Source organism: Malurus melanocephalus, unplaced genomic scaffold (genome assembly GCF_030028575.1).
Source record: "Malurus melanocephalus ecotype Western Australia unplaced genomic scaffold, MMel_1.1 scaffold_28, whole genome shotgun sequence".
In the NCBI taxonomy this organism is placed as follows: Eukaryota; Metazoa; Chordata; class Aves; order Passeriformes; family Maluridae; genus Malurus; species Malurus melanocephalus.
Window position 1 is genome coordinate 2975571 of NW_026623260.1, and position 13106 is coordinate 2988676.

The window sequence follows — 13106 nt, forward strand, 5'->3', positions numbered from 1 at the left end:
AAAGCTTTAATAGAATGTTAAGTCACCATAATTAGGGCTCTTACCCCACTTCTCAGAGCCTACAAATTACAAAAAAAGCAAGTATTTTTTTAAACTAAGTAACTTGGAGAATATTTTATTTCTCTCTTCCTTTACCAAGGGATTAAATAAAGAGATCAGAAGTTTAGATTTCAGCAACAGATGCTTTATTTTAAAGTCTTAATTCTTCCTGGCAAAATTCTGATATTTCACAAGATTGGCTTATTGATCAAAACAAGAATAGGTATCCCAGGTAACTTTTGTTTYGAAATAATGAGATTGTAATCTGACTTGCAACATAGTTGTCACTCCTATATCAGCAGTGAGTGCAGTCCTTTATTATCAGCATCTGAAATCCTTCATACAATCTGGTTCTTCAGCACTGCGTGGTTTGCACTYGCAGTGGCACCAAAGTGTCTCCTTTTAAAATGCCATTCCCAGTTCAAAACTGTTGCAATGTATTTAAAAACTATACAAGGAAAAGAAAACAAGCTGCACTATACAGCTTTCCTGCTCTCCATAATTGACTTCRTAATTTCCATAAACCCCAGTGCAAAGTTACCAGTTTGTCAATCTACACTGTTCCACACAGATTTTGGGAAAATGCTTTGAAAAGGCTGATTTACTAATTCTGCCCTAGGTACCACTTCAGTAGCAGATGTCATCTAGCCCAAGAGAATCATCTCATTTAGAAGAGCAAAATGCAGCAACAAAGCTAAACTAAATATAGCTCCACCACCAAGAAAGGAACATTCACGAGGACAAGGGAAAGGTTTGTGTTACCAGTACAGATGCAACCCAAATACCTCATCTACACCAACATGAGTTGCTACTAGGTGTAAAATAAAATACTGAATTATGAATATACACAGGGCCTACTTTATCTTGATACAGCTGCTAAAAACTCCATTAAGGTCATAAATACAGTGATAGCTGACAAGAAGATCAACAGAAGGATAGATGTTCTCCCAGTAGGAGAAAATGCTCTTAACAACTACCTGTGGGATTATGAAAATAGGCTACTTRAGTATCTGCTGCTATTAGTGATATTGTACTGCCTGCCAGATCTGTGAGAGTTTTCATTTTGAATGCATGCTTGGAATGCTTTTTCTTTTACCAAGGGAATAGAAACACCAGTCTTTGGGGAAGACAAACAAAGGCATCTCCCCAGCACGGMCAGCAGATGCACTCAGTAGCCCAGGAGGAGCATTAGTAACTTGTGGTGTCAGCACGTTACAGGGGACACTAAATCACTGCACTTGTCACTCGTGAGTGCGAGTGGCATGGATGGGGGTGTCTGAACACAAAGACATCTCCAACCCAGGGACTTGACCAACCACACAAAAAGAAGGAGATTAAATGTCCTGGGAAGCAATGAAGGAATCCTGCAAACACCACTGCTAAAAGTGTTCAAAGAAAGAAAATTCTGCCTGACCATCAGGTGCTATTCTTTTCTCTAAAACTACACATTTTTCTTGTATTTGTACACTAATTTGGCCTTTTTTTCCCTTTACTTGTGAAGGAGCTGCTATAGTAAAGTTTTAACAGAACTCCTTTTTCCCAGTCTTTCACTCCTGCCATCTCACTATCATAGAACTCCCTCTTCATTCCAAAAATAYTTTATACAATACTTCGCTGGGTTCACATGAAGATTCCGAGGACCACCAATAAGATAAAGGAGCACAAGATGCACCCACTAAACCAAAATTACAGAGTGCATCTCAGGTTTCTAGAAAACAGAGGTTTGAGTGATTAACACATAATGATTTCTAAAATTAAATAATTGCAGAGAAACAGTGCTGCTTAAAGAAACCGAGAACTCCATGCTACCAAAAATTAGATGTAATTATAATGTGTACGTAAAGGGCACAGCATTCTGAGTGTTAAATCACCTTTAATTATGTTTTCTGGATTTGTAACACTGACATTTGAATTCCTAACAGTGCACTGATACACCACRTTAAATCAAACATGCCAACAACTCTATTCTGAATCACCTTGAAGGCTTGTGAAACAGAGCTGTGTTTGAACACATTTATCTTTTCCCTTACACTCTTTCAGCTATTGAATGAGACCAAAATGTATACTTCTGGAGTCATAATTGGTCACCAAAGCAACAGCTTGGATGCCAAAAAGCAGGATTTCAACTCGACTGCGCAGGGTGTCGGAGAGAGAAAGGTGATCACAATACCTCCATTGTAGCCTTGATCCTGTGACTCAGACCCTCCGTGAACTACAAGTCGTTCATGCACTGAATCCAAAATGAATAACTGGRAAAGCAACTGAAAACAAGACTTTGTTTTCTTTTAACTTCTGTTCCTTGTACTAATGGCCTTTAAAGGGTCTGGGCATTAATCCTGGACAGCAACAAGASACATGAGAAAGATCCCTGGCTAGATTTCCTTCTAAATGGGCCAAAAAAAAGCAGTTAAAAAGAAAATATTTCCTCTTTAATAAATTATCTTAAAGGTGTCAATTCTCTGTTTATTACCAGCCCTTAGAAAAGGAGGTCTGCACCAGGGTTTGTGCACAGTACTGACAGTAGGTCAGGAGTTCCTTCACCACAAGGGAAAACCAGACATTTACACACCAGAGRCCTTTTCTAAAGTTGCCAGCAAACCATGGCTGTATGCATGGCGAAAAAATACCCACTCTTCATGATGCTATTGCTTAACCTCTTATAAAGAGCTTAGGTTTCTTTCCAGCTGATATTCTATAAGAGGACTGAGAACAGGTATTTGTTTTCAAGTCTTTCCTCCCTTCTTAGTGATGCCCTTTTCCTCCTGTACTCTAAGGCAGCTGTTTCATCACGTTTCCCAATCCAGCTAAAAGAGGCCAAATTAAGAAATTTCCTTTGCTTGCCTCCTCTGTTTCAAAGGTGTTACATTGCAGTTTGTAGTTCAARAATGCAGCTGTTAAAAAAAACACATGATGCACATAAACACATTATTTAAAATATTTACATTAATTCAACTGTGACATAGAATCCTGTCCCAACTAGACCACCAGTCACTATGGTTCAGCTGCTYCAGAGCTGGCAAACCCAGGGCTGAGGATGGGGAATGTTTCACCAGCACTTTTCCAGTGTGCCCACCCTGCCCAAGCACCAGCACACTTAGATCACCCCAGTGATTTGCTCCATCAAACCCATCCATGTGCTCTGATGCTGCTGTTGGGGAGTAAGGGATGAAGGGAGAGAGCACTGMGAGGGAAAAGCATCTCTCCAGGCAGAGGTCAGCAGCAAACTGGGCCTGCAGAAAGACAAGACCAGCAGGGCTGGACAGGGAGCTCCAGGAGCAGCGAGACCCTGCCAACACCAGTGCCCTGCTGGCCATTTTCACACTGCCCTGGGTGTGGTGGAAGCACTGCCTTCCTACAGACACCAGGCTGACAGCACAGCTTTGTGAAAGGTGTCTAGCACACAAGGTCTGCACTTTCAACATCTCCAAGMAACTCCCAGCTGCTCCTTTCAAACCTGCCACTGCCACCTGTGATACATTTCCCCTGTTTCCCACGGAAGATGGGGACTTCAAAAACAGGGCATCAAACAYTGGAACAGCAGAAAGCTCCTGCTGTAACAATTCAAAACAGAGTAAGARAGATGGTCTGTCACAGAGTGACCAGTGCTAACCCTGACTGCCGCAGAAATTTCAGGAACTGAGGAACAAAACAAAGAATTAAAAGTCAATCTTGAAGGAGTTCAGAAGTGAATTGCCCACAGTTTTGCCTCTCTGAGGTTGAAAGCACACGGTCTTAACTAGCAGAACAAGAAGAAAAAGTAAAGCCCACTAAATATCTCTATAACAAATCTGCGAGAGTCGTGGCATGCACCGTAGGCAAAAGGCAGGTCAGGCCAGGATTTCTCAGTTTTCACTTTGTGATGACCTAAAACAGATGAGAGTTTTACCTATATAGATAAGACAACAGGCCATTACCTCACTCATATGAGTAATGTTTAATAAAGATTTTATTTGACCTCATTTTAGCTGCATTGGAGAAAGGCATCTTGATATCAGTAATAGTAAAACAGTTAACACCAGCACTCACTGAAATGCTTCTGTATCTGCCAACCCTAAATATCTTACAGTGTGCAAATGGGATGATTTTATTGTTTTTAAATACACATAGGTACGTATTTTTTAATTATACTTTAAACCAGGTACAAAGGTTGCACATATGCTCTTAGCAAGAGGCTGCTATCCAGTCACTATGTTCTGTAAACAACTCGCATCACTTCAACCATTAGCAGTAGACCTTTAGACTTCTGCATCTCTTGGCCCCTTTCATATTGGAAAAACATCATTAAAACAGATTAAAACTGCTATTCCAGTCAGACTGCTTATCTAATGCTTGGAGAAAATGTGTACCTGCAATGCTCCCCTTCAAAACAAATGATAAAATCAACTGTTACTTCAGACTTTTAATCTTGAAAAAAAAATTCTCTCTAATCAGATACTACTAAATCTACCTCCCTTCTATTAAAACTGTGTGTTTGCATAATCACAGAACTGCTTTAAAGAAGCATTTCTAAGATGATAAACACAGTAGTCATATGTGTTCATATATGCTGAATTAGATTAAATAACTTTAATAAAAAAACGTGTACATCATGTACAGTTTTACAATTAAAATCTGCTTTATCTCTTTTTTGTAAGATGACATTTAAGCTATATGCATGTATCAGAGCCCTTTATCTCACAATGCCATTTTCCCCCAGAGCATTCATGTCTCACTTCAATAAAATATCAGCACGCAAGGGCTTGAAACTGCCTTTACCTGCAGCACAGACAATTCCCAGACTATCAATTTGTAAAAGCATTGAAAAAGCAGTAAGAACAATATTGACAGATGGGCTCTCCCACACTTTTCCTGCAAAAGCCTCTGCTCTGGAACCACCTTCCCCACAAATTAGTCTTTGGAGAGTTAAKAGGTAACTATCCACTTCAGTCTTTCAGACTTCAAAAAATGGGCATGGGGTATTTCAGGTTTGGGGGAGTTTTGTTGTTGCTTCCCCCATCCTCCTTCCCCTACAGTAAATTAAACTTTGAACAATGCTTTCAGGAAATAATAAACTTARCCATTGGTGCAACTCACTTTTTTTTCTCTGGAACTTCAATAACCTTCAGGGTTTACGCAATGTGTAAGATACACAGARCTGTTTCCAGAACTCTGAACCACACCCGATGCTCATCCATAACTGGCACCTTGGGTGCTTGGCCATGRAAGCTTTGGCAAGTCTGGGGACCGCAGCATCACTGAGCCTACACTTTTGGTTTAAATTACTTTCATCTCATTTGCACTCCCTGTTTATATCTGAAGGAACAGACATCGCTTTGGGCCTTCTYGCAAAAAGGCCCCGCCTGTAGCACTCCAAAATTAAGGACAAAAGAACACCAACTCAGTTCAACAGGACAATATCTGTCCTACTTACAGYTCTCAGGAGGAAGCCAGGGATGTACTAGGGGAACAGAGCTGTCCACTCCCACCTTATCTGGGGACTGCGGTTCTGACCTTGAGCCTATATTTAAATTGAGGGCTCRGATTAAGCAGCAATGGGCACTCCCAACCCGAGGACATCAGTGTCCTCGGCAGCAGAAGGTACAGCACGWCTGTTGTCATTACCAGGTGTGCTTTAATTAGTGCTATTACAGGCAGCCAGGGAAGGGCTGCAAGGCAGCTACTCTTCAAAGAGGAAAGGCAGCGCAGGGCAGCAGAGATTACTCCAACAACTGTAAATACTCTGCCATCTGCAGAGTCCCTGGAATTAAGCAACGATGTTGAAAACACTCATTTATTCCTCCTGGGCCACACCACGCACATGGGCACCTATGCTGACCGTATCGCCATGGTATCCTCAGTGAATCCACAACTGCCTGATCTATAGGCCACACAAAGTAAATACAAAGAAATGTAAGCAGAGGCACACTCATGGGTGGAGCAAAGGCTCATCTATACAACAATACTTCAACCAACTGTTATTTTTATCCGTATGTAAACAGAAGCACACAGAGAAAGCAAATCATCTGCCTTGCTCTTGCTGTAAGACTACGAGAAGAGAATTATTTAGTATGGCAAAGGGAAGTAAATTCCTTAAGGGCTGCGCTGAAAAGCCAAATCCTACGTGGAAGGCGGGCTGAAGCACACTGGAGTGTAAGACACCCAGCTGCGGAAAGGGCTCCCGTGGATACAACGATTTCCGATCAATTAGGCCATTGTATAATGGATACAGCTGCCAGCGTCTGCTCTGATGCCAGGAAGCAGCAGAGGGTTTGGAATCAACACCRGATCACCACATCTCCAGGCAGTGCTAGGGACTGTATTGAAAATGCATAAGGTTTTCAAAAAAAGATGTATGAATTTCTGAAAAAGTCTATAGTATAGTACAGGACCAATAAATTCAGTGGGAAAAAGTCAGGGCAATTCAACATTTTGGAAAAAATCCCACTTTGGTCTCTGTCCTGGCAGTGGACCAACAGGCAGCAATGCCAAGTGCTGTCCTGCCAGGCCAGGAGATGCAAGAAGACCCTTCCCTAACCATGCTTGGGGCAGCAGGAACCTGGAGCCAGCAGGGGCTGGGGAAGAAGGTGCCATGGCCAAAGCAGGTGCAGGGATATCCGAAGGGCAAGAGCCTCCTGGATCATTAGGGAACGCCTTGTTCTTGCTGCCAAAATTAGCACATGTGTTAGAAAACTGAGATTCAGAGACTCTCTTCTGTTTCGGAGCAGGGATCAGGGCYTTTTCTCTTCACTGGACACATGACTTGCTCTGATCTGATTCAGCTTTTGAAGGGACAATRAAAAGTCCCAGCTTCCAAATAAGTAAGTTTAACAGATCTTCTGTGCTTCAAAGTAGGTGGGTAAGCTACAAAGAATTATTCATTCTCTGTAGCTACTGGCCACTGCCATTCCTTTAACAGTGGGATACACATCTAACRCATACAGACATCAACATGTATTAATTTAATCCACAGGTCCCTCTGCCCCTGGATAAAAGGYCAACTTTAACCTTGTGTTACTGCTGGAAGGACAAGAAAAGCTCTGGTGGAGCAATGGAAAGAACTTGTTTCTCCACGTGAAAGCACCCATAATTAGGAAGTGATGGATGTCGCTAGTAAAAGTGACTGATGTTTTTCAGGAGGTCTCTCATCTGTAACTGCACTGTTTTCAGATAAAATAACCCTTTCTGTCAGGCAGTGTCAGGAATGCCTACAGCCAATCAGTCACTCCTATCCAGAAAAAAATATGACATTTTTGTCATAATATCTGTAGTGTACATGGTATCAGCCCTTCTTCATTGTGTGTCTCATCAGTCAGGGTCTCCACCCTGGCAACACCAGTAATTTGTGCTCCTGAGATAAACAGATAAACTGAAATTTTCAAAAACCTCAATCTTACTGCTTGTGTTACAGAACTCCTTTTGAACAAAACACCTTTTACAACAGCATAAAATCATATTTGCCATCTGGAGTTAATGACTATCAAGTAAAACTCAGGAGAAAGACTTGCTTGCCACTYCTGCATGGTGGCCTACAAAGCGGAACCACCACAAGGAACAGCTTGGAAGGAAGTCAAGAAGATAAGCGGGATCGTTTCCAACTCGGACACCATAAAATTTCACACTGTAACAACTTCATTTACAAGACTTTGACAAACATTACACAAGGAGAACAAATATCTAACACAATTAAATGAGATYACACATATGGCCTAAAGTCTCTGTGCCACTGTCCAAGTGCCAGAAGAGACTGTCCCAACAGGGAAAATGGGGCAGCTCTGCAACTCCGTGACCCTACAGACTGCCACAGTATCGCAGGAAACAAACCCTGGACTGCATCACCTCTGAACAGGGTGGCCTCAACAGCTTTACAGCACCACTTGAAAATCAAACCAAAACAAAAACAAAAACAAAAACAAAAAAAAAAAAAAAAAAAAAAACAACAACAAAAAAACCACCCATCAATACGATTAAGGAAATGGGACAGATAAGCTAGACAAACCATGAGCCTTTGACAGCCTGAGCTTTATGTGATCCCTGTCAAGCAGCCTGGCTTCCTTTTTAACTGATTAAATCAGACCTTGACAGAAACCTTAGCATCARTTTCTCAATATTCTAATAATTGCATGGAATTCTTGCTAAGGTTCATGCAACAGACAACCACTCTGATGACAACACACYCCTATTCTAGAAGTCACCTTACAAAATGATGGAGCTTAAGAGAGAGTTAACATTTCATTACCTAAGAGCCATACTTGATCTTTAAACACAGCCAATATATATTAATATTTAACCACTGCATGTTAGAGATTACATATCACTATTACAAGCTCATAGCTATTACTTTTGCAAAASACCAAGAAAAAAATAGATGCTGATGTCACTGATCACATGTTTTCTATTTATTGTGATGGGAAATAATCAGCTTCTCTGATTAGGTACATGTTTATTATATTACAAGGCAACAATTTCCTTCAAGCACCCAATCCAATCCAYGTGCTTGACACAAACGTTTCTTAAAGACTAGGAATTTAAACACCTGTGTCCTAGAAAAGACACTGGTGTTTCTAACAAAGAAAATGYTGAAGCACTGAAGAAATTTAAACATTTGATTTCATTGTTTCCTCTTGATGCCTGATTGAGAAAACAAACATTTTTATGTTATTATGATGCTACTCTAAGGGAAGCATTCCCAGTAGAACCTGGCCCTTCTGAACCATTGATTAACATTACCTGGAGAAGCACTGCCACTCTCCTGAGACACATAYCATTCAAAAATTTCATCCTCCAAACATAATGAGGAAGGAAGTAGCTTATTAAGACTCTGAATAAAGCAGGTGGGAAAGGACCTCTGCATGTCCAAACCCGTGCTCAAAGCAGGAGTAACTCTGAAGTCAGACCATCCTGTCCAGAGCTTTGCCCCTTTATTTCTGAGTATCTTCTCAAATGGAAGCACCACAAGCTCTCTGGACTCTCGCTCAGAGCTCTTCCACTCTGAAGCTGAGCTATAGGAACTTCTCCTCCTGTACCCTGTGCATTTTCCCCTTTTTCCTTTCAATGTTCTCCCCCTAGAAGAGCTGGACACTGCCATCACCCCACCCACCTGCCTGTGGCAGGTGACCACGCTCAGACCCTCCCTCCCTCAGGCTGGGAAGCTCCCCTGGTCCCCACTCAAACATATCCTGCTCCAGTCCCCAGCCACCCACACAGCCTTCTGCCCGATTCAACTGGTTCTGGCACCCTGCTTGACTTGTCTTCCTCATGCTTTTGACCACCAGTGGGATTCAAGCTTTCCCCCAAACTATGACCTCTTGTCCATCCCTTGGCTGTGACAGCAAGTGACCACTTGTTCTCCTCATCCACAGGCTGATCAAAACCAGCTCCAGCAACACCCACATCTCATCCCAGTCCCCAGCCACATGCAGGGCTGAGCCAACCCATGCTCCCTGATGCACCATCCCTGCAGCTGGACACAGCCCCATGTCTGGGGCCTCAGCAGCACTGAGCAGCACCATTACCTTTAATTACAGTCCTGGGCACACGCTCCAGACACGGCTTGTCCTCTCTGAAYTGTCAGCTTGTGCAGAGGCGGTGATCCAGCGCCTGTCCCAAAGCACTCTTCCTGTGCTGTGCAGCCCTGCCACGTCCTCACCACTTTGTATTTCCTCATTTCAACTCATTAAGCTGTAAGCTGCAGATTTCCACATGCCTTTTCAATCTATCATAGCCATTTAACTCTGAACTATGCTTCGCAGTGCCTGAGCCCCTCTCAGTCTGGACTTACTTGCAGATTTAGTTAGCATTCCCTTGTCCACACCAGTAAAGAGAACAGCAAATAAAGCTCAGCCCAAGACAAACATGGGTGTATTCACACAATTCCTCGTGCCATCTCCCTTCTTCCCCTGATTTTCACAGTAAATTATGGGTAACTACTCTTCAAACATGGTCCTTAAACCATTATTTGTTTACTGTATAATTAAATACATATATTTCCCTATTCCACAGAAATGCCACAGAGGTTTTATCAGAAATTACTCAAGTCAAGGTAACATCACAGGTACTGCTATCCCCAAGTCCTTATCATTTCCTTATCCTCCAGATTCCTAGAAACTGATTAAAAATTTTGTTCCAATTCTCAAAGCATTGCAGTTAGACTAACCAGTCTAATTCCCTTGATCTCCCTTTTTCAAACTGAGGTAATGCCTTTGCCCTTTTCAGTCCTCCAGGACTTCTCTTGGCCTCCCCAATTTCTAAAAGATAATTGTAAATGGTTCAAAGGTTGCTTGGCTAGTTGCTGATGTACCCTAGGGCAAATTTCATCAGGCTCTGCCTATTTGAATACACCTATCTTATCTCCTTTTTCTGATCTATCCTTTTTCTACTCTGCACTTTACTCCTATCACCTTGTTTAAATTAATTTGAATTAATGTGAAGACACGCTCAAGCAATACAATAGCTACATGATATCCATTTAGTATTTTATCTTTCAGCTTCAATGTTAGCAAAAAAACAACTCCACACTACTCAAATAACATGACTATGGCCTTTTGGAGATACAGAAGTGCATTTAGAAAGATTGGTCTGAGCTAGACTGAAGACTGCTAATGGCTTAGACCAATCCTCAAGCTGAGGTGTCTGAAGGGAAAACACTAAGAAATGTCAATAAACTTGTCTGTGAAGGAAGATTTAAAGAGAAATTTTAACTGCATTTTAGAAGGGACTCTATTAATGACTAAATCAGGCCGGTTTGACTTAATAAATTTAAAAAAAAAAAATCCGACACTTCACCAGCAGATAAAACATTTGATAATCAAATGCACAATTTCCTGCTGACTGCCTAAGTTATCCAGCACTGATCACTGCCAGGGGTAGGGTACTGAATTAGACTGACCACTGGTCCAAACCAGCACAGCAAGTTCCACTYCTCCATGAACACTCACAGGTATCTCGAAGTACATTACAATTTTAATGCATCCACCTTTCTATTGCATCCAGCTTGTTCTAGCTAGAATTTACCTTTCATCAGCGGGAAATAACCATCCTCATGGCTGAGACGTGGCAAGATGCTACAGGATCATTGCYAGTCTGCTTCTATGCAAAGCAAAACAGACAGCCTTAGATCATCCTCTGTGATTTCTATTTTGTTTTTCAGCAAAATGAACTAGACATGTTTGTGTGCTGTTACCACATCTCAGCTGAAGCACTGTAACTTCTTAAACTRCTTTATTTCCATCTTCAAAGACACATCAAGGCTCTGTTCTGTGATCCCCTAGGCAGAAGATGCAATGTTAATGGAGATTCTGGCTGTCACTTTTAGAAGCAGTTAGTGATTTGAATGCCTCAATTTCCAGTGTACCCAACTTGAAGTATTTTAAAAGGCCCAATTTTCAAGAAATGATGAACACTCAAAAACGGCTGGTGGTGGTTCCCATCCCACTTGATGTTTAAATCCAGAATCCGTTTTACCTGATACTCCTACCTAGAAAATCCTTTTKCAAGACTAAAACCCTAGTACTAGTCAAAAGAAGGGGGGAAATAATTTTCTTTTGCTGGCTGTGGTGAAAATGCAACAAATCCACACATTCTTCCAGTTACACAAAATACAGCAGCCTACCCTTGAATATGGACGTATTTTCTTCCACAGTGTTATACTGAAAGCCTTCTCTCACGAAATACTATAATCAGCTTTCGGTGAAACCTACTTTACTGGACATAATATAAAGCTTGTTTTCCAACACTGTCAGGTCAGTAAACCCACCCAATATTTCCAATCCATATATTGCTGGTACTTGTTCCTACTGCAAATGCCACCATCAGTAACCCCTGTCTCGCTGCCTGCCTCCCCTGAATAACAGATCACAATTGCTGGATCTCATCCTTGAGTTAATGATGAATAAAAACAAGGTATGAATAGAGAGAACAGTCAGAACAGTGAAACACCAGTAGTCTCTGCTGCTGCTCCTCATTCCACTAGCGGAAAAATTCAGACTCTATTTTAGTSAGAGAAGTTTGGTGTCATGCAATTGTTCAGTCACAGCTCAGCAAAGCTCATTATTTCAGGCCTCTTTAGAAATCCTGAGTTTTGCCTGAGAGTACGATGGGATGCGTATCCGCTCGGTGTGGCACYGTGCCCCAGGAATGGCACAGCTGGTGTTGGTGCCCGGCACAGCCCCGGGAACTGGCACAGGCACCGGGAACCCCAGCACAGTCACAGCTCCGTGCTTTTTAATCCATCACCCCGCTGGGCTCTGCTTCAAACCCACAGTTTAACCAATACTGGCTGGTTTCAGCCAAGCCTATGCTGATAGTCGACAGAACGAAACCAAGTTAATTAGAGTTAAATGTAGCCTCAAAGGAGATCTCAGCACCAAAACTCCTTATGCACATTAACTTATATAGCATGTATTTTTAATGAGTTCAGCACTTGTCTCGAGTTTAGGAAACACACACATGGGGTGGCAGCTATTCAAAGCCGTTGCGCCAGAGCATGAGCAAGTGCTGACTCTGCGAGATGACAAGGTTATGTTGCCAGTTATGGAGATTCTACCTTTATTGCACAACMCTCAGATACCTAAATTTAAATTAAACAGGTGAAGTGACAACACAAAAACCACCTACCAATATACTGATCATAAAATAGAAAAGGAAATGAAAAAGACCAGAGGGCTAAAGCTCATGTTCAATTTTACAAATATGGTTAAATCTTGTAACATCTCTGGYATCTCCTGAGCCTCTTTTTCATAAATAAACTTCTGAAAATATATATCCCTGCAGACAGCTAAAGCAAACATCTTCAAAGCAGAAGGGAATTTTACGAGTGCAGATTTGGAGCTTTAAACCCCACCCTTCCCTCTCCATACGCATTCTCCAACACACATCATGTGAAGCCAGGTAAAGTCACCWGCAGTTGTGCCCTTTGGGTTCTTAAAGCAATCCACTTATTTGTACGATAAAAGGACCTGCAAAGACTCATAAGTCCTAAATATATAGACAGTCATATATAAATAAGGCTGAGCTATGCCAAGAAATTCTGTCAATGCCCTTCTGAGCCTGTCATTTAAGTACAGCCAGAAAATACTGTTCACTGGATTACA

General features: G+C 41.8%; 1 protein-coding gene across 3 annotated transcripts in view; it reads right to left on the minus strand.

The window, feature by feature from the left end:
* The window catches only part of PTPRF (protein tyrosine phosphatase receptor type F), a 375522-nt gene that overhangs the window by 270434 nt on the left and 91982 nt on the right, over positions 1-13106 (minus strand). Inside the window, exon 1 of one of the 3 annotated variants that reach the window (XM_057390648.1) lies at positions 9531-9805. The exons of the other annotated variants lie outside the window; for them this stretch is intronic. The gene's annotated coding sequence lies outside the window, so the exon portion shown is untranslated. Of the gene's footprint in view, positions 1-9530; positions 9806-13106 lie in introns of those variants that run through there. 3 annotated transcript variants of the gene reach the window in all.